Source organism: Ambystoma mexicanum, chromosome 13 (genome assembly GCF_040938575.1).
Source record: "Ambystoma mexicanum isolate Mex_15411 chromosome 13, UKY_AmexF1_1, whole genome shotgun sequence".
NCBI classification, from domain to species: Eukaryota; Metazoa; Chordata; class Amphibia; order Caudata; family Ambystomatidae; genus Ambystoma; species Ambystoma mexicanum.
This window is the reverse complement of record NC_090938.1, coordinates 727,474,808-727,501,601: the sequence shown is the minus strand read 5'-3', so window position 1 is coordinate 727,501,601 and position 26,794 is coordinate 727,474,808. Positions and strand designations below refer to the sequence as shown.

The following is a 26,794-nucleotide window of genomic DNA, read 5'->3' as shown; positions in this document are numbered from 1 at the left end:
AAGATGACAGAATTTTATAAGAAGAGCGAAATTGGCAGTATATTGTTGTCTGATCATGTGCATGTGACTCTGCAGCTACGGTTGAGATATGCCCTAAAGAGGCGTAATTCCTGGAGGTTGAATGTTGCCTTATTGCATAGAGATGACGTGGTGGATACGTTGCAGAGGGAGATAGATTGTTTTGTGGCGAGTAATCATGCGGGGGAAGTTCGTCCAAGTATGGTTTGGGAGGCTCTGAAGTGTACAATGAGAGGGCACTTGATTGCTGTTTCTAGTGGACTTAAGAGGCAGGCTGATGACAGGGAGGCATTGCTGGGGGGAAAGTTGAATGATCTATCCAAGAGAGTTATGGCGGGCCAGGTTGGGGCTGAAGTGATGGCAGAATTGAAAAAGACGAGAAGAGAGCTGAAGTCAATGATAGATGAACGTGCAGACCGATGTCACTTTTATCTTAAATGTGCTTACTACGAGAAGGGTGAGAAGTGTGATAGGTGGTTGGCTTATAGACTGAGGAAGAGGGATGCTGAAAGGGCAATACCGGCGATTCGTGATGGGAATGGTAAGATTACATATCATCCTGGTGAAATAAATAAGGTTTTTCAAGACTTTTATGTGAATCTGTACAAGAATGAACCTGAAGTGACCGGGAGGGGTGAAGCTTTGATGGATAGATTGGATCTTTCGAGGATAGGTGACCGTGATTCAGCGCTACTGGAGGCAGATGTTACGGTTGGGGAAATTGAGAAGGCTATTAGTAAGTTAAATGTGGGGAAATCCCTCGGCCCTGATGGGTTTCCAGCTGAATGTTATCGATTGCTCCCTCAATCGGCACTTCAGCTCTTAAGAGACATGTATTTGGAGTCGTTTGATAATGATGTCCTACCAGATTCTACTAGGCATGCTTCTGTTTTTCGGAAGAAAGGAAAGGATGATACTCTGCCCGCGAGTTACAGACCTATTAGTCTTTTAAATGTTGATAACAAAGTTCTGGCAAAATTATTGGCAATTCGGATTGAAAATCTGCTCCCGACACTGATTCATGTTGACCAATCTGGATTTGTAAAAGTTAGGAAGACCTCTAGTAACATTAGGAAGGTATTGAATACTATTTCAAAGTCGGAGGGACGTCAGGGAGATTGTGCTATGTTGTCGTTGGATGCTGAGAAAGCTTTCGACAGAATAAATTGGGATTTTCTTTTTTCGGTTTTGTCAAGGATGGGTTTCGGTGCGAAATTTGTTTCTTGGATTAGGCTGCTGTATGCTGCTCCCACGGCTGAGGTTAACACTAATGGTTTGCGATCTGGGAGGTTTGTGCTGGAGAGAGGAACTAGACAAGGGTGCCCTTTGTCGCCGCTATTATTTGTGATTGCCATAGAACCATTAGCTGAGGCGATTAGGGAGGCGGATGAGGTGGTGGGACTTTCGAGTTGGGGTTTGAAACAAAAAATGTGGCTGTTTGCAGATGATATGCTGTTGGCTCTGGATGATCTGGAGAGGTCTGTCCCGGCGCTTATAGGGATTATGGCTGATTTTCAGCTGTGCTCAGGATTTAAGATTAATTGGACTAAATCGGAGGTTATGCCTTTGACACCTTTTGTGGACAAGAGATTTATGGTGGGCCTGGGATTTCGTTGGTGTCCTGATAAGATGCGGTACTTGGGGGTGTGGTTATCTCCCGTGGTTAGAGACTTGATCTCGGAAAATACGAAATCAGTATGCAGTGGGTTGAGGGTTGAGCTTGACAGATGGGGTTTATTGAATCTCTCGCTGTGGGGCAAGGTGAACGCCCTGAAAATGATCTCAGCCCCAAGGATTAATTATGTTCTGGGTATGCTTCCTTTGGTGTTACCATCTTCATTTTGGAAGGATTTGGACAGGATGCTTCAAGAATTTTTGTGGGATAAGAAGCCTCCAAAATTAAAGTTGTGGAAATTACAACTGCCATTAAATGAGGGTGGTTTAGGGGTTCCTAATTTCAGGGCCTACCACTTGGCCTTCATGTCTGATTTCTTGGTTCCGTTCGTGGATGAATTGCAGGATGTGTGTGTGGAGGCTGAGACTAGCTTTGTTGGACCGTTGACTCCGTGGGCGATCTTGACTTCGGTTTCAAAAAAGAAGTGTGGGAAAGATCCGCTGATTGAGAATTTGAGGAGCGCATGCAAAGGTATTTGTGAATGTTTGGGTGTGGACGCATTTAGAGAACCTGGTGCGTCGTTGTGGTTTAATCCTGCTATTCGGATCAATGGTAATGTGGTTTTTTGGGCGGATTGGTTTTTGGGTGGAGTGCGGTGGGTGGCTGATCTGTTTGAGAATGGTATTTGGATGTCTGCAAGGGAATTGCAGCAGCACTTTGACATAGAGAATTTTAAGATCTCAGATTATATGAAGCTGAAACAGCAATTGGGGTTGTGGACTTTGACAGTAAAATTGATCTGTGTTTGTTTACTAGGAAACCGATTGGGAGGGAAGGTGGCCTGGCCAGTCGAGTCTATAAAGAGATTGTGTCGCACTACAAAGGTAATGACTTGCTGAGAGAGGAGTGGGGTAGGAGAATTGGTTCGGATATTTCTGAGGATTCGTGGCACAGGATGTGTGAAAATGTTAAGTTATGTTCTTTGGGGCTCACGGAGAGGTCAAGACAGATAAAGATTCTTAATCGGGTTTTTTGGACACCGGAGAGAATGGTGAGTAGGGGGATGTCGGAGAGCTCGGATTGTTGGAGGTGTATTCATGTGGCAGGTACGTTGGAGCACATGCTGTGGGACTGCAGGTTGGTGAGATTGTTCTGGGGTGAGGTTGGTCGGGTGTGCGATGTGGTGATTGAGGGTTTACCTGCTTTGGATTTCAAAATGGTGATATTGGGGGGGGTGATGAGTCTCTGGAGGATCTTACTCAGAATCAGAAGAAGTGGTTGTTCCGAGGGGCAATGATCGGTAAGAAAATTGTTTTGCGGAACTGGAAGTCGGTATTGACTCTGAATATTGGGACGTGGTTGACTGAAATGCATGACTTGGCGGCTATGGAGAGGACACTTTACAGAAGGGACGGAAAATTGGTTTTATTTGAGAACATTTGGGGTAAATTTCTTCAGCTATACTAGACTTGGTGTTGTACATATGTAAATAGGGGCTCGGGGGAGGTGACTGGGGATGTGGTGAATTAGGCTGGGGGCTATGTGTGGTTATATGCTTCAATGTAATTAGTTGTTTTTAAAAAAAATGTGTTTTGATGGTTTCAAGTCTTATGGAGTGTATTGTAATGTATGTGATTTTATAGTTTTGTAAATAAAATTTCCAAAAAAATAAAAATAAAAGATAAGATTTCAACTGGAGGTTTTCTGGTTCAGTAAGTGCATAGATTCAACCACAAGGAATTTTCGCACCAGGTTTTAGGTCGATCTGAAAATCATAAGGCCTGTGCAGTGGTAGAGTATTGGCTTGTTCTTTCTGGAACACGTCTTGAAAATCTTGGTATTAATGTGGTAGTGTACTAGTCACACCTAGTACAATCGCCGCCGTACTGGGAGTAGCAGATGTATATAAGTCTGCTTTCCCCTTTTCTTGGTAATAACAGGTGCGAGCACAATCATCGGAAAAGGCCAACTTCTTGGCACGCCAATCTATTACAGGGTCGTGAGCTGCCAACCATGGAATCCCTAAGATTGGTCGAAACTGAGGAGCTTTGATGAGATCGAATGCAATAGATTCTCGGTGTCCATCCTGGCACAGTAGGGTTAGTGCTGCGGTGCATTGGGTTACTGGTTCAGAAGATATTTCTGTTCCATCAACAGTAGTAACTTTTTCAGTAGTCGACTTAGAGCATAAGGGAAGCCCCATCTCTGCTGCCAGATCTTGGTCTACATAATTCCCAACTGCTCCGCTGTCTATGTATGCTTCGACAGCATGCATCCGAGACGGTTGTTGGTGATTGATCAAAATTACTGGTAATGCAAAGTGTGAGGTCTGTGGCTCATCCTTCTCGCTCGACAAGCGGACCCCTACGCTTGCCGGGCTTGGTAGTTTTCTGACTCCTTTTTATTATCTTCCTTCTCTGTGGCTCCAATAGTTCTCCTTGGTGGTTTCCCTGGACATTCTTTGAGGAAATGGCTTGATTTTCCACAATGTAAGCATAATTGCTGTTGCCTTCTCTTCTCTCTTTCAGTTTTACTTAAAGGGGGCCGTACACCTCCAATTTGCATGGGTTCTACCATGTTTTCCAATGTACGTGGAACATTATCCTTTGACCGGACATACACAGCTCGAGTGTCCAACCTTATCCAGTCAGCTTTTCGGTCTTGTAATCTGTGATCTAATTGCACCACAAGGTTGATGAATTCTCCACAGTCTTTAGGTGGGTTAACCACTTGAGCAAGGACATCCTTAAATTCCCCTTGTAGACCCCGATGAAATAGTGTGGTCCTTTTTTCCTCAGGCCACCCACCTTCAACGACTAGTCTGTTAAATGTTGATGTATATGTAAGCAAGTCTTGACTTCCTTGATGGAGTGACAAAAGTTTGTTGTCTAATGCTTGGCCTTGGGTATGACGAGCAAAGAGTTTTTCCATTTCCATCTGGAAACACCCAAAGTCATGTAACAACGGGTTATCTTGACTTACCAATGGTACCGACCAATCCGCAGCTCTGCCACTCAGATATGACAAGACAAAAGCAACCCGCGCTTGGTCGTTAGGAAAAGCCCCAGGTCTGCAAAGGAAATGAAGACGACACTGGTTGATAAACGTTGCGTACTTCTTGGTGTCCCCTGTAAATCGTTCAGGTGGAGCTAAAGGAACTGCCCCAGGAAGGGTTATTTGTACTGGATTGGTGGAAGAAGTTGGTACAGGTGCTGGTGGAATGTTACCAGGCAATGGGGTCTGTCCTGCCTGTGATTGGAGCAATTGTCTACTTATTTCGTCAGTACGATCCTTAGTAACAATCAAATCCCTCCTAAGAGCGTTGGTTTCTTGACTGGCTGAATTTACTTCAGCGCGTAATTGGCCCAACAACTGAACTAACTGGTCAGTCTCTGAAGTCTCCATGACGCCTAGGTGGATATTATTATTGAGGCTTTGCGTTCTGTTATGCTCACCTGGTATCCACAGGCCCGCCACCCAGCCCTGGTTGGATGATTTGCACTCTTGAACACTCTCCCGGTCCCTTGGTAAAGCCTCTGGTTACAGATGGGTCTGCACTATAGGAGAGCTGGATTCAATACCAGATTGTCTTTATGTTTTCCCACTTCCCTTGGCCTCAACTCCTTCCTCCCCCTTGGGCCCTCTCCTCGCCTTAATATTGTAAAAGGTGGATTCTCCGTCCTGCTTCTCGTGGCAGGGCCGCGTAAATGTCGGGGGCGAGCAGCGACCAAGTTACTTCACTGGTGCAAGCCCCCCCTGTGGGAATCCAGGCCTGCTGCGACTCCGTAGGTTTTCTGCTTTACAGTCTTTATATGCAGTTCTTATGTTTCTCTTAGTTCGAATAATAATGTCTTGCTTCTTTCCTTTTAGGTATGGAAAGGTATTTTGGTGTTGTCATGCAGTTTGAAGATGAACATGGGCCGGTAGGCGAATGCGCGGTGTGCACGATGCTGTCCGGTGAGTAATGCACGATGTGCAGTGCTGTTTCACCTTTTATATTGCTAACCTGTGTCTTTTCTCTCTTTGCAGGTTTGCGATGTTCCTCGCCGAGCGCCGTAATGTTCCAGCAATGATACTGACCAGGAGATGACTACCCAGGTAAGAATTGCGTGGCTTTTTTCATTCGGGAGGAAATGTGAGTAAACGCTTACTAATGCTGTCTTTTTTTCTCCTCTTTCCAGGTTATGGTATTCCAGGATGGATGCGGTGCCGGATGATGGAGTTCGTACCTTCAGGTGAGTGGAACTCAGGTCGGCGATGGATTGAAGACAGGATACTGTTCTAGGTAGGTTTCGTAGTGTTCTTTCTCTCTCTGCAGGTCCTTGGTTTCAGGTAAACTGGCATCAAAGAACTGGACACGGTGAGCTTTACGCTGCCCACAGCAGAATAACGCAAAGCATGTTCTACTGTTTGGGTGCAGTTTAAATAGTCTCAGGTAAAGTAGTCCAGGAAAAATAGTCCCAGGCCTGCCACACCCAAAGTAGTCCAGGTAAAGTAGTCCCAGGCCTGCCACACCCAAAAGACTAGACGGCATAGCTCAGTTCCTTGTAACTGGGCTATGTGTGTGCCTCCATGTTGGCTGAACCCCCCAAATTAAATAGTCCCAAGTAAATAGTCCCATTCTAATGTTGGTCTTCATGATGGTTATGAGCCTGGCGCCAAAAGGCGCCAGGACTGACTCCAAGAGAGTCTTGGATGAGGTTTAAAGGCCTTTGACCTGGCCCTAACTGGAAGGCTGACTTGCCAGTGAGGGCCAGGGGCAAGGGTCATGACAAGAACATAACATTTGTATCCAGTGAGTCCTGAATTGTCTGTTGATACCTTGGCTGTCTATGCATGTACGTATGTATTGTGAGGGTGCACAAGTAAGGCTCGGACCAATGGTGGCATGATTCTGGATAAACACTTTTATTAAATAATAAAAGGTTGGACAAAATACCCCTCTACGTCTAAAGCCAAGAGGGGTTCCCCTACCTCAAAGGAAATTAGTGAAATGGTCAAGAAGTCATAAAGAGTCCGTTACTGTCATGTCCAAAAACATGCTTCTGTCCCCAACACTAATAATCTAAAGTAACTGTGCAAGAATAGTCTCTTCTTAAAGTAACAAGTGTTCTTTGTGTTTTAAATCAACAGAAAAGTTCCCAGTCTTTCTCGTAATAAAAAGTGATTAAATAAACAATGTTCAAAGATGTAGGATTCCCAGATTAGGGTTGTGCTCCTTTCCCCTAGAGTTCTTCTGTTTCTCTCTTTTGGAAAATGTCAGTAGACAATCCACAAGGATATGTTGTTTAACTTCACAATCGTTTGTTTTATCAATTTGATACAGTTAGTTATAGAATGTAAGATTCAGTTTTCCCAACTCTGGGGTCCTTCACCCTTTCAGTCTCTCACATGGGTGCCAGTCCCAGACTCAAAATATAGCTTGCTTCAGTTCCCCTGCCAAACTATATTTTCCTCCTGGGCTGTCTCTCTTTCACCTGGGTCTCAGACCCTCTTTTCCTGCCGTTCATTCTGCCTTGTATTTCATATCTGTGTGGGCTTGTAAGGAACACATGGTGGCAACAGTAAAGACAGACACAAGTGATCACAGTTCAAGGGTGTTTATTGAACTATAAATCCAGGGTGGAAAAACACTGGACCTAAACCTAAATCTAAGATGGGAGCATGCATCACCCATCAAATGAAAATAAGGTAGTCCTTGTGGCGTCTTGTCAAAATAAATGGCCTATACTGACAACTTTACACCCCGGATCTCCCACTTTCGAACTCGGACCCCTTTCAGACGTTCGCCTCCCTCCTTTGGGCTCAATGTGGCTTTTCTTACTTTCACGAATCCTAATGTCTTTTTAAACAGTTCATAGGGCTTTGCCGCTTTTTGTCGGCTTCCTTCTGTTGGGTTCACTCTCGCCAACTTTTACAGACACTTTACTGTGGACACCCCGTGGTCGGGTTCACTTCGGTTAACACACTGTTCATAGGGACTTCAGACTTCGCCCCTTTTTTCATTAGCATCCCTCTGCCGGGTTCACGCTTGCCAACTTCAATACACTGTTCATACGCTCATTTCACCAAGCAGGACTCATTTCCCTTATCTTCGCAATCAAAGACTTTCAACGGTACAGAGGATTTTACAAGAGCCCTGTATGACCAATTTGACCTCTTTTGGCCTCTTCCCAAGGGCTTCTGGTAACAGTAATGATAATGATGTGTTATTTATATAGCGCCTTTATCAAAAGCGCTTTACAGAGCACATATTTACATACAATATCACCGAACTGAAATTGGTACTCATTTATCGACCTTAGAAGGATGAAAGGCTAAGTTGGCCTTGCCGGGATTCGAACCTGCGACCTGCAGATCACACTCAGATCGCAGCAGCGAGCACTCAACCTGCTGAGCTATCTTACTGGCAGTAGTTTCTACCATCGGGTAATCGCCTAGAGTTTCCTGCCTGAACATCCACGTGGTGTTGATTCCTCTGTTGCTGGTTTCCCCCCTCTTTTCTCACTATTATCTTTAAGCTACTTAAAAGTTCCAATTTAGCCACTTGCTATTTATCGTTCAACACAGATCGGTTTCTTATCGACTCTTCCCTCGACTCACTGGCTGTGATGACCTGCTTGGCTTTCTTCTCCTTCGAGTCAAGGTTGGTACCATAGAGACTTGCGTCTCTCCCCGGCCTGATTATCAGTGGAGGAGGGTCTCATGTACCGTAGACATCTGCTGCAACACACGCTGGCTATTGTTTGCAGACTTATAATTCCTTCTGCAGAGGTTTCACGGGCCTTGGTCGGAAAGGGCAAGATTGCTTTTCTCATCACCTTCTCTGTCCATGCCGTCTTTCTTCTCCTCTTGAATTGCCATTGTCACATCTTACTACACTTGCTGGTCATGGTGGTGCTGTGGCCGACTTCGCTATGCTGGAGCCCTTACATCTCGTTATTTTGGTTCATCCAAGATGGCGGTCGGGAAGCGCCGGTTTGGTATTGCAAGTCTGCCGGCTCCAGCATACGGGAAAGCTCTGCCTTCTTGCAGTCATGTGACGGTTTATAAGCAGCCGAAACCGGTACTCCTGTGCGTCGCTACTCTCTTGTCTGACGCTCCGTAAGTTTGCAAACTAGGAGAATCGCTGTCCAATTTCTGGTATTCCTTTCGGATAATGTTTCCCTTTCTCTTGCAGAATGAATCCCTCTGCGGTCACTTCCGCTCTAGGACCCTGTACTCTCTGTCCACCTGTTATTGCCCGTAGCGTTTTCCCTTCAGTCTCTGCTCTTGGTCCTCGCTACCTCCTAGACTCAGGAGACATCAATTCACGGTAGGGAGACTTACTTATCTTTTAACCGTCCCAATTCTACAGAGGACAGTCAAGCTAAATTCTCTATCTCTTCAGTTCGATTTCAGGAAAGGAAGTGTTCCCCTTCAGAGACGTCCGATATCTTAATGAAGAAAACCGATGGGTCGACATACATACGGGGCCAAGTAGGTTCTACGGGGAAGGAGAGACATTAACAGGAAACAGGGAATTCTGTACTTATCGTTTCCCTCTTGCCCACATAGGAGTCACGCCACATTCTGGGGAAACATTCTGACTCGCAAGTGCTTCATCTACGACTTTTAAAAGAACGCCTGTGCAGCTATTTCAGGTGTTGATCTCTACATTTATTCTGTCTCTATCACCTCCTTCCTCTGGTTCTATACTTACCCAGTCTCTTGTTGATAGACAAACTCCAGACCATCTTTATAGAAGAGATCCAGTTGTATCCTCTGAAGATCCAGGACCCAGTGTTATCATCGATCTCAAGTCCTACACAGGGTTTTCTGCCCCAGAGGATTTACCTGGGGATTTTGCTTCTCTCCATTTCCTGTTCCAATCAAGCGGAGATTGGTAAGGTTCACATGGGGGTTTTCCTGACGTCCAAGGATTGACTTCTGCTCAGGTTAGTGGCTCCCTGCATATCTTTGTACAAAGTCTGTAATAGCCGTGCTGAGTAAGCAGTCACGTCGTGTGGTCTGCCTTGCTCAGATTGCCTGACTCTGCCTGGCCCTTGGTTTGGGACATGTCAGGTGAACAGTTTTGGAGTTAGTCCATTGTCTTTTGTGATGTGAGAAAGTGCTTGTGTCGGAAAGGGGGAGGGGCAGAGTATCTGATTATCCTACTGGATAAAGAGAGGAAGGGGTATTATAACTGTCGCACTAGAGGGGTTATTGGTGATTTCGGGTGGGTGGTTTTGATAGGGTTTGGGAAAACTGTAGTTGCTGGTCACATTCGCCTGGGAGTTCAGAAAATGATAATCCGAGGTACAGGGTTGGTAAGGTCTAGGAAGCAAACAGGGATAGCCGGGATCGTAAACTGAACAGAAGGGGTTGTGGGAACAGTAGTGTTTTGCCACGATAGATTGGGTGTTCAGGAATTAATTATCAGAGGGATGTGAAGAAAAATGAACTGGAGTATTCTGGTGGGGAAAATGAAAACAAGGATTCTGAGAAAGGTTGTTTCCTACTGTAACAGGGTTTCGGTTTTTAATTGGTTTACCAGAGGTGTATGGGTGGTGGGATTCTAATAGGGGAGTTTCATTGGCAGGGAGATAGATGTAGTACAACCTACAAAGGTTTCAAAGATCTTATTCTCCTCTCCTTCTTCCTCAGCATAATACTGCATCTCACCTGGGGCTTTTCCACAAGCATAACCCCAGGATCCCCTACCCAGGTGATCCTTCATTGATCGTCCACACCCAGTGTTGGGATCTGAGAGCGCCAGCCGTCCCCTGGCTACCTGAATAAGGGATTCCCGAGATCTACTTGGGAGAATACCCTCAGGTTTCTCACATACCCTTACCCTTTGCTGGTTGGACTGAAGTGTTTCATTTAGATATTCTACTATGGAACACCCAGACTGGTGGTCCAAGCATTTCAGCATATACCCAGATTGGTATTGTTGGGACTTTCAACCTTTTCCTGGTTGATCCGGGCTTGTGTGGGGGGTGATTTAAATAGTTCTCTCCTTTCTTTCTGTCCATCTTTCTTTCTCTTTTTTGAGCTGCCATCAACTCTTCCTTTATAGCTTCAGGGCAGATCTCTTTAACATGGCACCTCTCGCCACAAAATAATCATGATTCTAACTGTGATGTTTCTCATGTATCTAGAGATATAGGGGAGGTTAATCCTCCTTTACTCTTATTCAGGGGGCAAAACCACATTCCAGGGTGTTATGGTGCTCTACTTTCTGTCCTTCCTGGTTAATGTAGGGCTCTTCTTGTATCTTCTTGCTTGGGTTTCCCTCCTTCTCTCTCCCTTGCTCGCCCCGACTGTCCCCCTTCAGTAGTAAGGATGGGGTTCTGGGGCTTGATTTCCGGTAGAAGGGATCTCTAGGCATCCTCCTGATGCTTTCTCAGGTGATATCTCCCTTAAGGTCTCACACATAAGGTAGCCTCTTGTTGTTTTCCAAGGGGTTTCATAGGCTAGGATCCCTACTCGTTGTACCCTATAGATTTTTACTGGGCTTGTGGAAAGGTTCTGAAAAAACAAAGGTTAATTCATCTTCGTGGGAGATAAAAGGTAATATTTTTACTTTACCTTCATTACAAGGCAAAATAAAAAGGGACCAACACTAGGCATATTTCACTCTTATTTGCAAAGAGATGAGAGCCTTATCCCTTCCCTTTAGCAAGTAGTCACGCAGGCCAAAAAGATAGTAGGTGTTGCCCTCAACATCCTTTCAGATAGGCGAAATGGCTCCAGAGGACAGGGAAAAAAATGTGACTCCCGTTCTCTGTTCCAAAGGCTGGAAGTGTGGTGTCATGCTTTCCACAGATTTCTACCCATTGATGGAAAAAGTGGTTTGAGAGGGTTTGTCTCTTGACTCCATGATTTCTGAGTCGCCTTGGAGAGAGTTGTTCATTTGCTCTAACACTGAGGGTAGGGGATGGAAATCTCTATTTGGATTCTCTACGTGTAACAGGGTTCTCCAACTATCATCAATTGGATAAAATTCCACTCTTGACACCATATGTAAGGAACTCATTGTGGCAACAGTAAAGACATGGACAAGTGATCACATTTCAAGGGTGTTTATTGAACTATAAATACAGGGTGGAAAATGCTTAACCTAAACCTAAATCTAAGATGGGAGCAAGCGTCGACCATTCAATGAAAATAAGGTAGTCCTTGTGGCGTCTTGTCAAAATAAATGGCATATACTAAAAAAAAAAAACAAGCCAGATCTTTACAACGAAATATAGAAAGAGTGTGGGATAGGATTTTCAATAAAGAAAGAAGTGTTCTAAAATCATAAGTCAGGATGGGCTTTAGCCAGGGGTCTCTCTTCCCCACAGTTTGAGCACGGGATAAGGTCTGACTTCTGAGCTCAGCACACACTCGAGCTTTCCCAGTACGAGCCGACAGTTCTGTACTGGCTACCAGGTTCTTCAATGGTTAAGTTTCTTTTAATAAAAGTCTCTTGCCTTTGAGGCCTGATGCATCCAACAAACAAACACAAAGTGCTGCTTCACGTATACCTTGGGTGATGGCTGCACTCCTGGGTCCCCCTCTTCCGGGGATAGATCCTTAAAAAAAATCCTATTCAAGAAATCGATTAAACAGTTCCTTTTTCAATGCACTTTGGGTGACAACTTTCCACCCCGGATGTCCCTCTTTCAGGATCGGACCCCTTTCAGACGTTCGCCTCCCTCCTTCGTGCTCACTGTGGCTTTTCTTACTTTCATGATTCTTAATGGTTTTTTAAACAGATCTTTGCGCTTCGCCCCTTTTTGTCTGCTTCCCTCTGCCGGGTTCACTCTCGCCAACGTTTACAGACACTTTACTGTGGATACCCCGTGGTTGGGTTTACTTCGGTTAACACACTGTTCATAGGGACTTCAGTCCTCACCCCTTTTTGGTAGAATCCATCTGCCATGTTCACTCTTGCCAACTTCAATACACTGTTCATACGCCCATTTGACCAAGCAGGACTCATTTTCCTTATCTTTGCAATCTGTCGGTCAAAGACTTTCGACGGTACAGAGGATTTTACAAGACCCCTTTATGACCTCTTCTCGCCTCTTCCCAAGGGCTTCTGGTTACGGTAGTTTCTACCATTGGGTAATTGCCCAGAGTTTCCTGCCTGAACACCCACGTTGTGTTGGATTCCTCTGTTGCCGTTTTTTCCCCGCTTTTCTCACTAGTACCTTTAAGCTTCTTAAAAGTTCCAATTTAGCAGTTGGCTATTTATTGTTCAACACAGTTTGGTTTCTTATCGACTCTTCCCTCGACTCACTGGCTGTGATGAATTACTTGGCTTTCTTCTCCTTAGAGTCAAGGTTGGTACCATAGAGACCTGCACCTCTCCCCGGCCTGGTTATCATCGGAGGAGGGTCTCATGTACCATGGACATCTGCTGCAACACACCCTGACTGTTGCTTGCAGACTTATAATTCCTTCTATGGAGGTTTCGCGTGCCTTGGTCGGGGAGGGGCAAGGTCGCTTCTCTCCTTGTCACCCTCTCGGTCTGCGCCATCTTTCTCCTCCTCTTGAACTGCCGTGCTGAGTTAACTCTCATGTCGTGCGGTCTGCCTTGCTTGTATTGCACTCTTGTGCTCCACCTTTTATCCCTGTGGGGAAAGGGCCTTCAGGTGTGTGTGTGATTTTGGTCATTTGCCTGATTCTGCCTGGCCCTTGGGTTGGGACATGTCAGGTAAACAGGTTTAGACTTAGTCCATTGTCTTTCGTGGTGTGTGAAAGTGCTCGTGTCGGAAAGGGGGGGTAGAGTATCTGAGTATCCTACTGGATATAGAGAGGAAGAGAGGTCGTATGGGATTATAACCCTTACACTAGAGAGGTTATTGCCGATCTCAGAATGGTGGTTTTGGAAGGGTTTGTGAAAACTGTAGTTGCTGGTCACATTTGACTGGGAGTTCGGAAAATTATAATCCGAGGGACGGGGTTGGTAAGGTTTAGGAAGCAAACGGGGATAGCCGGGATCGTGAACTGAACAGAGGGGATTGTGGGCAGTAGTGTTTTGTCAAAATAGATTGGGTGTTCGGGAAACAATTATCAGAGGGACGTGAAAAATGACCGGGAGTATTCTTGTGGACAACATGAAAACAAGGATTCTCAGAGAGGTTATTTCCTACTATGACAGGGTTAGGGCTTTTAATTGGTTTACCAGATGTGTATGGGTGGTGGGATTCTAATTGGGGAGCTTTATTGGGAGGAAGCGAGATAGATTTAGTACAACCTACAAAGGTTTCAAAGATCTTATTCTCCTCTCCTTCTTCCTCAGCATAATACTGCGTCTCACCTGGGGCACTTCCCCCCAAGCATAACCCCGGGCTCCCCTACCCAGGTGATCTTCCCTCGCTTGTAAGCTTGCCGATACCATAGTTAACGGACCGGCAAACTACGAGTTCTGCTCGCAGGTGCCTTCCCGTCTGCCAGGTCTGACCTGGCGGGCGTACGGCACCCACAAGCAGAGCATGTCTGATGCACCGGCACCATTCACAAATGGTGCCGGAGCATCCGGCCTCCCCATTCCCATGGGGCTCGAATGGGAAAGAACATTTTCTGGCACCCACGAATGGCCAATTTGCCAATTCGCGGGTGCCAGAAAAATTTGCAAGTTTGGTGGCAGCCTGCTGGTTTTACCGACAAGGCTACCGCCAAACTGTTAATGAGGCCCTATTTCTGCCCGTTTAATCAAGTGATACAAGACTGGTGGAGGGCCAGTGCAGCAATAATGCAATTCTATGTGAAATTATTGGAGCTACTAGCAGAGGAGCACCAGGGTACACCAATTTGTTTCTAGACTTATTAAGACTGTCCTATCGTAAGGGTGTAAACGTAATCACTTATAAGCACTCCAATTTTTGCAGTGGACGTCAGGGTGAGATTACATTATTTGCCCAGGATCACACACTTATGCTAAACAGCAAAGCATGGATTTGAACCAACTCTGCAATTTGAGCACGGCCACCTTGTTCCACGCTTTACTTGGAACAAATATTTAAGTTTTGGGTGTAAAGGCCTACAATAATAGGATCCTATAGTTTACTTACAAAATACACTGCATAGTAAAACACCATGACTATATGTAAATCCTTATAGCAGCATGTTGAGCCAAAATAATATCAGTGTACCTTTTATTTTCCACATCCTGAATGCAAAACTATAAGATGCAAAAGGCAAAATATCTACTTATCCACTTTATTGTCAGCGCTTTAAGACACACAATAAAAGAAGTTGGGTAATAAACTCACTTAGGTTTGGAGATTGGTCACAACCTTCCAGTGTGTTGTTATGTATGGTTATAAGAACATTCAACTAAGGACATCAAAGCAAACTTTACATTTTAGCACATCAAGCTATTAGACATGATGGGTATGAACACATTTACAAAGGGTGCTTTATTGTGTTGCTCGCTTAACTGTAACAGATGGCTATGCTGCTGATGAAAAAATAATGGTGTTGTAGAGTTCACCACGGCACTGGCTGCAGAGCCTGGGATGCAGCCTGTGTGTCTCAGGAGGCTGTGACTTGGGGAAATGGTCAGTGCTTGATCATCCGATCCAAGCATATTTGCCTCGGAAGAACGAAAATGCGCCAACAGGACCATGTTCCTGATCCTTTGTACTGTTAAAGGCTATTCATGGAAGCCACGCCCCCTCCGCTAACATGTCGGTGGGTGGTGCTTCAGCCCGGTCAGCTCAATGACGTTGCGCACCCGACTGTCGGCTACAAATTAATCTTTCCATTGTCCTCCTTCTCTAGGACCGCCCTTGTAACTCTGCCACGTTTTGGCTTTGGGGTGATCCCCCGCAACCCACAATGCTCCCACTAGCATCAGTTACATTTCTCATACTCACCATCACAAACTATGTACATCCTGCCTTTGACAGCACTCCCCGCAGCACTAAGTTGATGATATCTGCACTGGCATCTGCCAGGTGAACCCCATCTGTAGCAACATACACCAGGACTCTATCGCACAAAATCAAGTGCCTGACAAAAGCCAGCCCTTCCTGCTTCATAAATTGTTCCATATTTTTATTGACCCATCTCCTAGACTTAGCCAATGACCCAGACTGTGTGCCTCGCTGGAACAGAAACAAAACATCAAGCTATAAAGCATGCCCCTTCCATCTGACCACCGGGCACCCCCCTCACCCCATGCATTCTTCCTTGCACCATCACAAAACCCCCGGTGGCACCCTGGTGTCCTCTACTCTCTCCAGGATATATAGCTCATACCAATCTGACTCCATCTACCCATCCTCTGAATGACTGACCCGGCATACCCGACAGGGAATGCTGTCATTGCTGCCCCTATCCTGAACGCATGTGAAGACCAACCATCCCCATGACATCCTACTTTCTGTAATGCTGCTGCCAACACCCTGCGCAATTGAAACATGGTCAAAGGGAACCCATCCTCGTGAACCAGGAGGTACCTACCCCCCCAATGGACTACCCAATATGTACTGAGAGTAACCAGGTGGGGCAACTGTCTTGATCTGTTGCCCTGTATAACATCACAGAGCTACCCCTCCCCACCTGATCAATCTTTGACCTTCTCACCCTTATACGGACATCCCTATCCGTAAACGTGACCTCCCCCATTGCCAGGGCCCTACCAGACTCGTCACCCTTCCCATTAGCGACCAGCTTGCTTACGGGAAGTTCCCCAAAAATGCCACTGCATATGCAGCCCTGGAGAGCCTGAACTCAAACCCATTAGAGCAGACACCCCCAACGCACCCAGTAGCCTCACCAGCACCTCAAAGTCAATCAGCTTCCAGCCATCCTTCTTGTGCCCTTCTAGTTTTCCCCAACCTTTCATTGCGGCCCCCACAGAGAAGCCCTTAGTGGGGTCCCCCACACTCCTTAGTTTGACATAGAAGGATATAGCTGCCAAGTGCCCAGAGACCCAGCTCCTGGTCCGCCTTGTGAGCCGACACAAGAAATGCTCTTCAAATCCTTATCTGCACACCCCAATTCTTGCGCCACACTCACAAACTTACTGTAGCCTCTCTGGTATCTGGACCGCACACCTGGTGTGAGCGAGCGCTCCCAAAGTTCCCAGAGCAATGGCCTAAAATTACTCAGATTTTAACAAATAATTAATGATACGTGTAATTAAATAACGATATACATGTTTTATCACAGTATCAGGGATGTTATATCACTAGCAACCATAAGGCAAGGTATCACAAAAGGCAAACAGTTCAAAAGCAATGTGAAATGAGAACCCAGTGCAGTCAAAATCACATGTGGAAAAGTTGCATTTACACTTTTTTCAGTACATTCTTTTTAAAAAAAACAGGTGAAAAACACAGAATCCGAATGCGGTTTTTAGGCTGTGGGATAGATGCACATCACAGGGACAATATGAATGTGAAAGAGTGACTATAGCTGATGAACTGGATGAGATTTCCAAGTTGAAAGGAGCTTCAGTTTTGATAAAATGAAGCAATTAAGAAAAGAAAATCAGTTTTAAAAAGAAAAAGGGCAGTTTCACTTACACTAGATTTAATGGCTAGAAAACAGGAACACCACCCGTGAATATAAAAGTTACACTGCAGTTGTAACCCTTCATGCAGTGTACCCCTTTTCTTTTAGGGAAAATTTATTTATTTAATCAAAATATTGCTAAGGCGTTACAAGATGGAGTGAATGAAAGAATGGCACCAACACTAGGATATCAAGGACAAGATGCACAGAGAATTAGAACAGTTTAGACCAGTTGTCAGGGTATGGATAGGATTACTTAGAGAGGAGAACAAAGACAAAGTATCACGATAGGGTAGCCTAGGCTATATGTTGCTATGTGATGGGGAAATACTACAGTCCGCTCTTGGATTTGGGATTAGGAACAGTCATCTGGTTTCTGGACTAAAAGGCTTGGGTCACCGGATAGCGGGCTCTCCTACCAAAAGACAGCTGGGCAAAGGTCTGGTCACAGCACAACAACACCTTAGTGGGATGGAGCAGGTAAGCAGGGCAAGCAGAAGGCACTGGAGAATCCCACAGCGGGCTCAGCCACCTTTTCCCTTTCTCCCTGAAGTTATGGGATTTTGGTGGGGTTTTCTGGATCAATGGCCTTGCTGGGATAGGGTCAGCAATGCCTTGGCCTGGCAGTAGGGCCTGGAATCTTGCAACAGTGGATCTGGAATGTCAAGATACACAGGCGCTGGAAATTCAGAAGAGTGTGTGTCCAGAGTTCTGTCAGCCACCCTTATTTATAAGGCATGGTGACATCATCGAATTATATGGTGAGGCAGGCTTAGCTGGGCATGCTTCTAAACAACTGGATTGGTCAGGGGTGATTGTTACTGCCTTGCTGTCAGCTGGTTGGATTCTTAAGGACATGACATCAGTTTTATGATGTGGGTTTACTATGTCCAGAACCTCCCATAGTTAATTTTGCCACAACCAATTTTTGACATAAATGGCACATTTTTACAGCTGTGGCATTTGAACAAATTACATAGGCAGATTACATATTTTACACAGAGCATGGCAGTCCAATTCTCATGGTTGTAGGACTTTGTTTCGTCCGTCTAATAGTTTTTCGTGATTTTCAGTGATTCAACCTAACATCCTATAACTTTATACATGTGCAGAGATTATCATAAAACATGTAAGTATTGAATTTCACAGTGGCATCATGTACACTTTTCCCAACATGTCCAATTCTCTGCCATTTCTGTTCCCGGGTATGGTAGTGAAGGCTTCCACGTCTTGTTTCAAAACCACAAAAGTTACATTTGAACTGTTAACTTTTTACATTCCTGCAAATTCCTGTTGCAAAGATAAAAGTCTTAAAAGTTTATTTATAAAATAGTCTTTTGAAACAAATGGTCTGCCTTTGTCCTCCAAATATGGTCATGTACTTCCAGGCTTCTCTTGAGTTGCCTCTGAAGCTCCCAGAAGAAGTCGCGGGGACGTGCGATTTCCTTTTTCACATGTGCGTGTCCCAGAATCCCTGTTGCATGAGGCCTCAGCCCAGACAAAAGTCTGATGAGTCTAGGCTGTGGAGTGCTTTTGGTCCATTCAAAGTTTTTCAAGGTAGCAATTAGCACTCATGTGTCCTAGAATCTCTTGTACCCCCCAAGCGGAAACCTGTTTGACTAGTTTCAGAAGGCAGCCCATGTCTTTATTTCTTATTTTATTTTTGTTCCGCATCAAAATCAAGCCTGTTAAAATAAAACATCCCATATATGTTTCCCAGCAGCAAAAAAAAACTTTACATTGCCAGGCCAAAACAGGGCCTTCTTTCAACATTACGCTTTTAAAAAAGGCATTTTACCTCATTTACAAAAGCGCATTTTAACACATGGTGAAGTCTGCTGGGCTGGCCCTTTCAAAAGGTTTTCTCTCTGAATTTCCCAAATTGTTTTGCAGCCCTAATCAGTTTCACTTCTAGAACAATATGTTTAAGACACAGGTCCATTAAAATTGACATAGGCCCAGAGAGCCAGAGTCTCTTTTGCAGCATTGATATTTGACATTTTGTAACTCAAAAGTCAAGCCTTTTCCTATGCGACTGAAAATAAAGCTTCTTTTGATTTCTCAGATTTGGCTGACACAGCCTGTCATACAGGTATAATGTTGTAGTTTGCTGGGGTTCAATTCGGATATGGCCGAGCATGGCAGGGCCTCATTGATGAAAGCAGTGTGATGTTTGAACAGATGGAAATAGCGTCAGGGCGCCATCATCATAAAGGCCAAATATTTCCTTTTTCAAGGGGAATTTGGATCAAGCAGCAAAGCCGTGCTGCTTCTCAATTTTCTTATTGGTGCATGTAAGAAACACACTTGCAGTCTTTCTCAGTGTGCCCCCTTGTTCCATCCTGCCCAATAGGTGCTTGGCAAAATAGTGCAGCCATCATTTTGTAGCTGTCAAATGCAGTTTTGATGCGTGGCAATGGTGCTCCAAGGAGCCAGCGCAGCCATTTTGCTGGTTCTGCTGCAGTGCAGCTTGGTGATGTGGGGAAGTACTGCTGAGTGGGTAAATATATCCCACACAGTTGCACAGCTCACCTCGCCACAGCAGGAGGACAATTACAATATGAAATAGCTCCAGTGCCAATATATTCCCCAATCTCCCCTTTTTCCACCACTGTGTAGGCCATCTCTGGGAACACCACTGCGTGCCTAGGATAACCCCGAAACCTTCCTTGCCCGAAGCATCTGCAGCTCATCGCTGGTAACCCATGGCATCCGCCATAGGCTGATCCCATTGTGCCCTTGCAGGAACCTGCACCACATGTATAAATCCTCTTGATGGCTGCACTGAACCGTATGTGGTGATGTTTACATGTGACTCCCACAGTTGCTCTCGCCAACCTTCTAGCAAAAACCTTTCTCGTCGGCACCACCCTGGTTGCAAAGTTGAGTTTCCCCAAGAGTTGCTGCACCTCGCCCAGCGTAGTCCTGTCTTTAGCTAAATTGATGTTAATCTCCTCAATGAGCCCATCCACTTTGTCCTTTGGCAGCCTATATCTGCCTTTGCCTGTGTCAATTTCTATCCCCAGAAATGTCAAAACCTACACGGGTGCCTGCTTTTTATCCCAAGCCAGTGGAATGCTCAATTTGCTCATTAGTCCTGGAAGGATCCGAGTGCAGCTCCAGTCGTCGGACCCCCTTTCTCCAATAAACAAGAAATCAGCCAAATAGTTCATGATGCCCCCCTTTCGTTCTCCCATGTTCTTGCTGCCCATTCTAGGAAGGAGCTGAACTGATCAAAGGCGCCTGAAACGGCGCACCCCATTGGCATACATCTATCAAAGTAGAATTGCCCCATCTACTGCAATCCCAGTAAGTGAAAACTGTCAGGGTGGACCGACAGGAGCCTGAAGGCTGATTCAATGTCCACCTTCACCAAAAGCGCCCCTTTTCCTGCTTGCGTGACGAGCTCCGGGTCGAAAGAGGAATAGGTGACTGAACAGTATTCAGGGTCCAGCCAATTGTTAACAGACTTCCCCCTTTGGATAGGACAGATGGTGGATAAGCCTGTATTTGCCTTTCTATTTCTTAGGCACCACTCCCCAATGGGGACATTATGAAGTTGGGTAGGGCTAGCGCCTTGAACAGTCATATAACCCTACCCAAGGCGCTCTCTTTTTCCAATTTTCCCATCACAATCTTTGGTATCTTTTCAGCTGAGGGGAGGTTCCTTGCTAATCGTGTCATTAGTCGCCCCTCATAAGGAATAAAGAACCCATCTTTAAAGCCCTTGTACAATTCCCTTTCTTTTGCCTTTAGGTACTCCTGTAACCAACCATCTAATGCAGTCCTGTATATTGGCGAGGGCCCCTTAACCCAGCACCATCTATCGTGCTCTCCTGTTCTGCCCCCTGCCTTGTTGTCCCACAGCACCTCTGTAACATGTTGTGGACAAGTGTGACCCCTTACATTTTTCGCATAGATGGGCAAATATGCACTCTTGTCCAAAGCGACAATAGCATGCATTAAAGCCTCCGCCCATGTTGCCAGCCATGGCACCCCTCCCGGTACCCTGAACCCTGTTCTTGTGAGGCAATTCCCTATCTCTGGTTTTCTGCCTGCTCCAAAAGGGCTGCCAGTTCTCCTTCCTTCCTTCTCTGTACTTACCCTGCCAAGCACGCCAGGAAGGTCCACCTTCCTCACTGATCAGCCGGCTGGTTCTTTCTCCCCCCGACTTCTGATCCCCCCCAAACAGCCACCCCAACACAACCTTCCATATCCTTTTGGTCCCATGACATGCCGGGTGCCTGTGCCATTTTTGACCCGAAATCCTGATAATCTATCCAACCCGTGGACCCATAGCGATTGTGCTCCTCTACTATCGTGTCCCTGTATTTCCATAACGCGGGCCGCTGCTCAGGGAACCTTTCCATTGTTATTGCTGCCAACAAGGAAACTGCCCGGGTGCAGTTCTCAATAGTCTCTTCTGCTCTATACCTTTTTTGTCACTTCGTCTCCTCCTCCTTAGTTATAGTTACATCAGGGCCTTCTGTCCTTAGTGATAGTAATGATTTTTTTTTTAAATAATCCCTTGCCCAAACACACTCACCTGTCTAGGGATGTGCCATGACAGTGAAGACCTCCCTGATAACAGTGGAGCGATAGTTACCAGTGGCTCTCCCCACCTCCCCCCGATGCTGCAGATGTTGACCTTAACCCTCCTACTGGCAAGCCTGCTGCTGGCCCCGAAAGACGAGGCACAGGAACTTCCCCCCCCCATTTGTAGGTAGACTACAACTCACCTGGCCCGTCTCCTGAGGTCCAACCCTCAAAGAGCCTCCCTGCACCCCTGCGAAAGCAGTGGGCCCCACAGGTTGTTCCCAGATTCCCCTTGGCACCCTTGCATTTGCACCCACCAGTTCTTCCGGACCCCCTTTCCATTATTGCAACATTTGGTCCATGACCCTTGTCATCTCCATTTTTGCCCATTGCATGCTGTGGTTGTGCGTCTTAACCCTTGCCCTAACTGGCCTGGTGCCCCAATGGCCCTGGGAGACACTATGGGCCCTGCATTATTTAGAGCTACAGCAGGTAATTCCTGTACCCCAATCACGGGTTGCCCCCTGCTGACCAACTGCAAAACCTGCCCTATAGGTAACACAGGCACAGTGACCTCTGGCCTTGTGTTTACCTCGACCGAGAACATCTACCCTTTGCCTTGGAACCCTCCTCTTTTTTGCAGGTGTGGCAATAACCACCTCATGAACCAGCGGGTTAACAGATGTGGCTGGTGGCATATCCTGTCCATCATCAGTCTGCCCCAGCAGTCTTTTCGCTCAGCCTGCCTCAATGAGTACCCTCTCCTGGAACAATGCCTTCAGCTGGGCTGCCTCTGCGCTCTCCTGGGGTAATTCGTTATCCGAGGTGCCCTCTCTGCTGTCGAACAAGCTCGGCGACCCCTGGCTGGACATTCTAATTTCACCTATAATGTATATAAACAAAAAAAAAATGCTTTTAGAACCACATCCATGTTCGCCTCCTGCGCTGAAGCATCTTGAGGCACTTCACTTGTGTATCAGGGCTGTGCAAATAGACCATTCCTTTAGTACCTGCCCCTTGACCATCCACTGCTGGTGCAACCACCCCCCCGCCCCCAGCCAATAAGCTTCAGCCCCAACCTGTTAACGCGGCCCCTTTTCCCCACATCATTTTTAAAGCTGCACCTTTACTCTAAAGCCACAAAACCCAGTGCACCCTTCTTACCGCTCCAGTATTCTCCTCTTTGTTCGTGATAAACCTCCCCGAGCAAGCCTTCCCTGGATGTGATTTGGGAACCTGTAACATCACATGGGTAAATGTGTTAAAATACTTTAAAGAAGCTAGATTTATTCGCGCACTCCACCTTTAAACAACTGTAAATCTGCTTGCAAGATACTTCTGTAAATTTATGGCATCACTAATGGGGTTCCGAACCTGGGCCCTGCTGATATCGAGCCAATGCAACATTGCACTGCGCCATCTCGCCCGGAACCAGAGAGTAACTGCGTTGTTAGTGCCACTCCCACCTTGTTCACTCTGGATTGGTGCATTCTCTCAGAAGACCCCTGTGTCTCACTCCCTGCACAGCAACATCCCCTGGCAAAAACTCTTCACTTACCTACGGACATTCCACGGCTTCCCCAATGCTTAGTAGATATGGTCTCAAGTGCCCCCAACCAATGGACAAGCCCCTAGCAAACGTGTAACCTCTCGCAGAATGTTGCATTCCCTGCCGAGTGCATTCCTACATTACGGTAGGGTGCTTATAAAATTCCCCAGGCTATATCAAACCTTGCATTACAGGTCTCCAGCGTTCCAAGCCCAAGCAGGTTAGAGCCCATGGTGGTGGCTATTCCACAACAAACTACACGCCCATTGAGCAGCAAGGTGACCCCCATACTCCCGAATACATTTCGTTCCTGTATGATCACTTTGACCTGCTTTGGCAGCTCTCCTACAGCCTTCTGGTATTAGTCATTTTATGCAACATGGGGGTCGACAAGAATCCCTTGCATGGTGCCGGTTCCCTCTGCAGCTGGTCTAACACTTGTACAGTTTTTTTAACCTCTGTCAAAGTGCCACTCTGCAGCTTTCATTCAACACAGCCAGGTGCTTATCGGTTCTCCATTCAACTCGCCAGCTGTGATAAACTGCATGGCTCTTCACTTCACTGGAGTCAAGGCTGGTGCCAGGGTTGCCAGAGTTTCCCTCTCACCTGCTCATCAGCGTCAACACGATCCATGTACCCTTGACAACTGCTGCGAGACACTGGTGCTATTGTTCACAGCCTTACGATTCCCACTGCAGAGGTTTCATGGGTTTGAGTCGAAAAGGGAAAAGTAACTTCTCTCCTTGTCAGCCTCTCGCTATTTGCCAACTTTATCCTCCTTTTGAACTCCCAGGTCTGAATAGCTGTCTCCTGCTGTCTGCCTTGCTCGTACTGTGCTCTTTTGCTCCATCTTTTATCCCTGTGGGGAAAGGAAAGGGCCGTCAGGTGCGAGTGATTTAGGTTAATAGCCTGACTTTGCCTGACCCTTGTGTCGGGACATGTCAGGTAAAAAGACTGCTGTATTTCATGGGGTAAAACAGTGTTCATGTCAGAAAGGGGAGAAGTTCTGGAGGGTTTGTGGGAACTGTAATCGTTGGTCACTTTCGACTGGTAGTTCATAAAGTGACAGAGGGACAGGGTTGGTAGGGTTTGCGGGACAAACGGGAACAACTGTGAAATAAACAAGGGGGAATTGTTGTAACTGTTTTATCTGAGCATGTTGGGAGTGCTGGAAAGAATAACCAGAGGGACATGGGACCAAAGTATGGCGAGTATTCGAATAGAGTGGTGAAACAAGGATTCTGAGAGTTATATTTTTCGGGTGCACCGGGTTTGGGACCTTAGAGGATTGGTTAAGTACGGAGGGTTTGGGAGGAAGCGAGGCAGAGGTAGTCTAACCTATAAAGCTCTTAGGGAGTTCGTCCTCCTCTCCCCCCTGGTTTGTGCCATACCGCGTCTCACCTGGGGTATTTCCCTGAGCACAACACCAGGCTCCCCTATCCAGGTGATCCTCTCTTGTTGAGCCGCTCATAGGGTTGGGGTCTGAGAATGTCAGCCCTTCCCAAGTCACCTGGATAAGGGGTTCCTGAAGGTCTGCTTGGGAGAATACCCTCAGTTTTCCCACAGTGGGAATGTGCAGGTGTCACTTCACTGTCTAAACAGGCATGACCGTCATACTGTAACAAGGACACACTGTTCAGAAGACGTGGTGATAGAGCTGAGCTTGTCAAATTTGATCTGTCCGACAAAACCTTTGTAGCAGACAATTGATTGTTACTTTGTAGTTGTTGCGCAGCTTCATATTTGGGAACTGAAACATTACACAGACATCTGCCGATGTATTGCTCTGTCTTTCTATTGTCTAGATCAGGGGTCTTCAACCTTTACGTTGGCTTGAGCTACTTTCAGTGGAGGGCCAACAGTGGAGAGCTACTTGCGGGCGATATCAGGGTTTGGGGATGTACATAAACATTGCAGCGTCACTTTTTTTTGCTGTCAATTTTCCCTTTATAGATAGAGGGAATAACATATGCCTTCACGATTATGTTAATAAAGTTCAACTCTATATTGCATTTTTTTTATTAGCAGCCATCTCATAAAAAACTTTCACAATTTAGGAAAATGATTGGGACATTCAGTGTGAAAGTTGACACTGTATTCCATCCACCTGTGCTCTGTAGTCTGGTGTACAACTTGATGCAGCAACTCAGATGGAGTCACTCAAATGCTCATTGGTCAGACGGGTGCGAAATTTCGATTTGAGTAGGTTCATATCTGAAAATGCAGATTCACAGAGAAATTGGTGGAAACAAACAGAGAAGTCACTTTTAATGCTGCTGTGCAAAGGTTACTGTACTCCTTGTAATCAACAAGGCTCCAGAAATTGGTGCGAGATTGTCTGCTTTTCAACTGAATGTCCCCTAGCATGCTGACAATCTCCAGTTCCCTAGCAAAACTGTTCAGGTTAAACAGCTCATTCATTTATTCTGCAAGTTCACAAACATTGACTTCCATGAAGGGGTTTGCAATGAACATCACACACGGATCAACCCTTTTCGAAATCCCTGAACCAATCACTGAACTCTTCCGTAAGCCTGCTCAGGAGACTGCTGTATGTGCCAATGTTCACAAGTTCTGGACTAGCTGTATGCTCTGTCAGCATTTGGATTACAGAAGGGAAATTGTGTATTTTCCTTTACACCACTGGTTCACTGAAAAGGTTAACTTTAGACTCAAATGTCTTTAATGCGCTTAGGTCAGCAATGGTTTTACTTTTGCCTTGCAGTTCACAGTTCAGAGTGTTTAATTTCTCAGTAACATCTACCAGAAATGCCAAATAAGTAGCCAAGAAATGCTGCATGATTGGCCGGTGTCTTGAGCCTCGATTTCTGGCAAAAGTGAAAGAAAGCAACGTAGTAACCCCCCCCACCCCAGCCCCCCCCCCCCCCCGACGCCACCCGCCTAACCCTACCCCTGCCCGCCTCCCCCCACCCCCGCTAAGCCATCAGATTTCCATATGTAGCAATAGATCACCATGTGCAGCAGATAGTTCTTCCAGGAATATTTTGAACATTCTGTGCTGTTTGGCCTTTGCACGGATTGAAGTAATAATATGCACAACAGGGGGCCATTACATGATCAAACCCCATCAATTTGGCACAAATTGCCTGCTGGTGGATGATGCAGCGGTAGTGCAATAATGGAGGGAAATCAGTGTCTGCTTCACAACACGCAACAAAACCAGAATGATGCCCGGTCATTGCTGGTGCACCATCAGTTGTTATTGCCACCAACTTGTTCAATGACATTTTTGTCATGACAAAATAATTCTTGACCTCATTTAACATCACTGGTTGTGGAGCTGGGCAGTATCAACTGATTCATCACACTGAATGGGGGGAAAAAAATTGCATATGCTCTAATCTTTTTCTAACTGCCCCATCACATTGGCTGATACCCTCCCTGCTGTTGTGTTTGCCCCCAACTGCACATCTGAAACGGCAGACATAATTTCAGGGCAGTTTTTAAAACTGAGAGCCATTGCACCATCTGTAAAGGTACAGGTACATTTGTGTTTCGCCAAATAATTTTCAACTTTAAGGATGCCTCTATTGCAGCATTTGCTTTCCTTGCTG

The 26,794-nt window shown here is 46.0% G+C and overlaps 1 protein-coding gene and 1 long non-coding RNA gene across 3 annotated transcripts in view; one reads left to right on the top strand and one right to left on the bottom strand.

Annotated features, from left to right (window-relative positions):
• AGPAT1 (1-acylglycerol-3-phosphate O-acyltransferase 1) overlaps positions 1–26,794 on the top strand; it is a 485,786-nt gene that overhangs the window by 3,568 nt on the left and 455,424 nt on the right. The gene's annotated exons all lie outside the window — the stretch shown is intronic.
• On the bottom strand, positions 15,654–26,085 carry LOC138521820 (uncharacterized). The gene is made up of 2 exons (XR_011283135.1): positions 22,835–26,085; positions 15,654–22,553 (listed from the first exon to the last, which is right to left on the bottom strand). It is a non-coding gene; the product is annotated as an uncharacterized lncRNA (long non-coding RNA).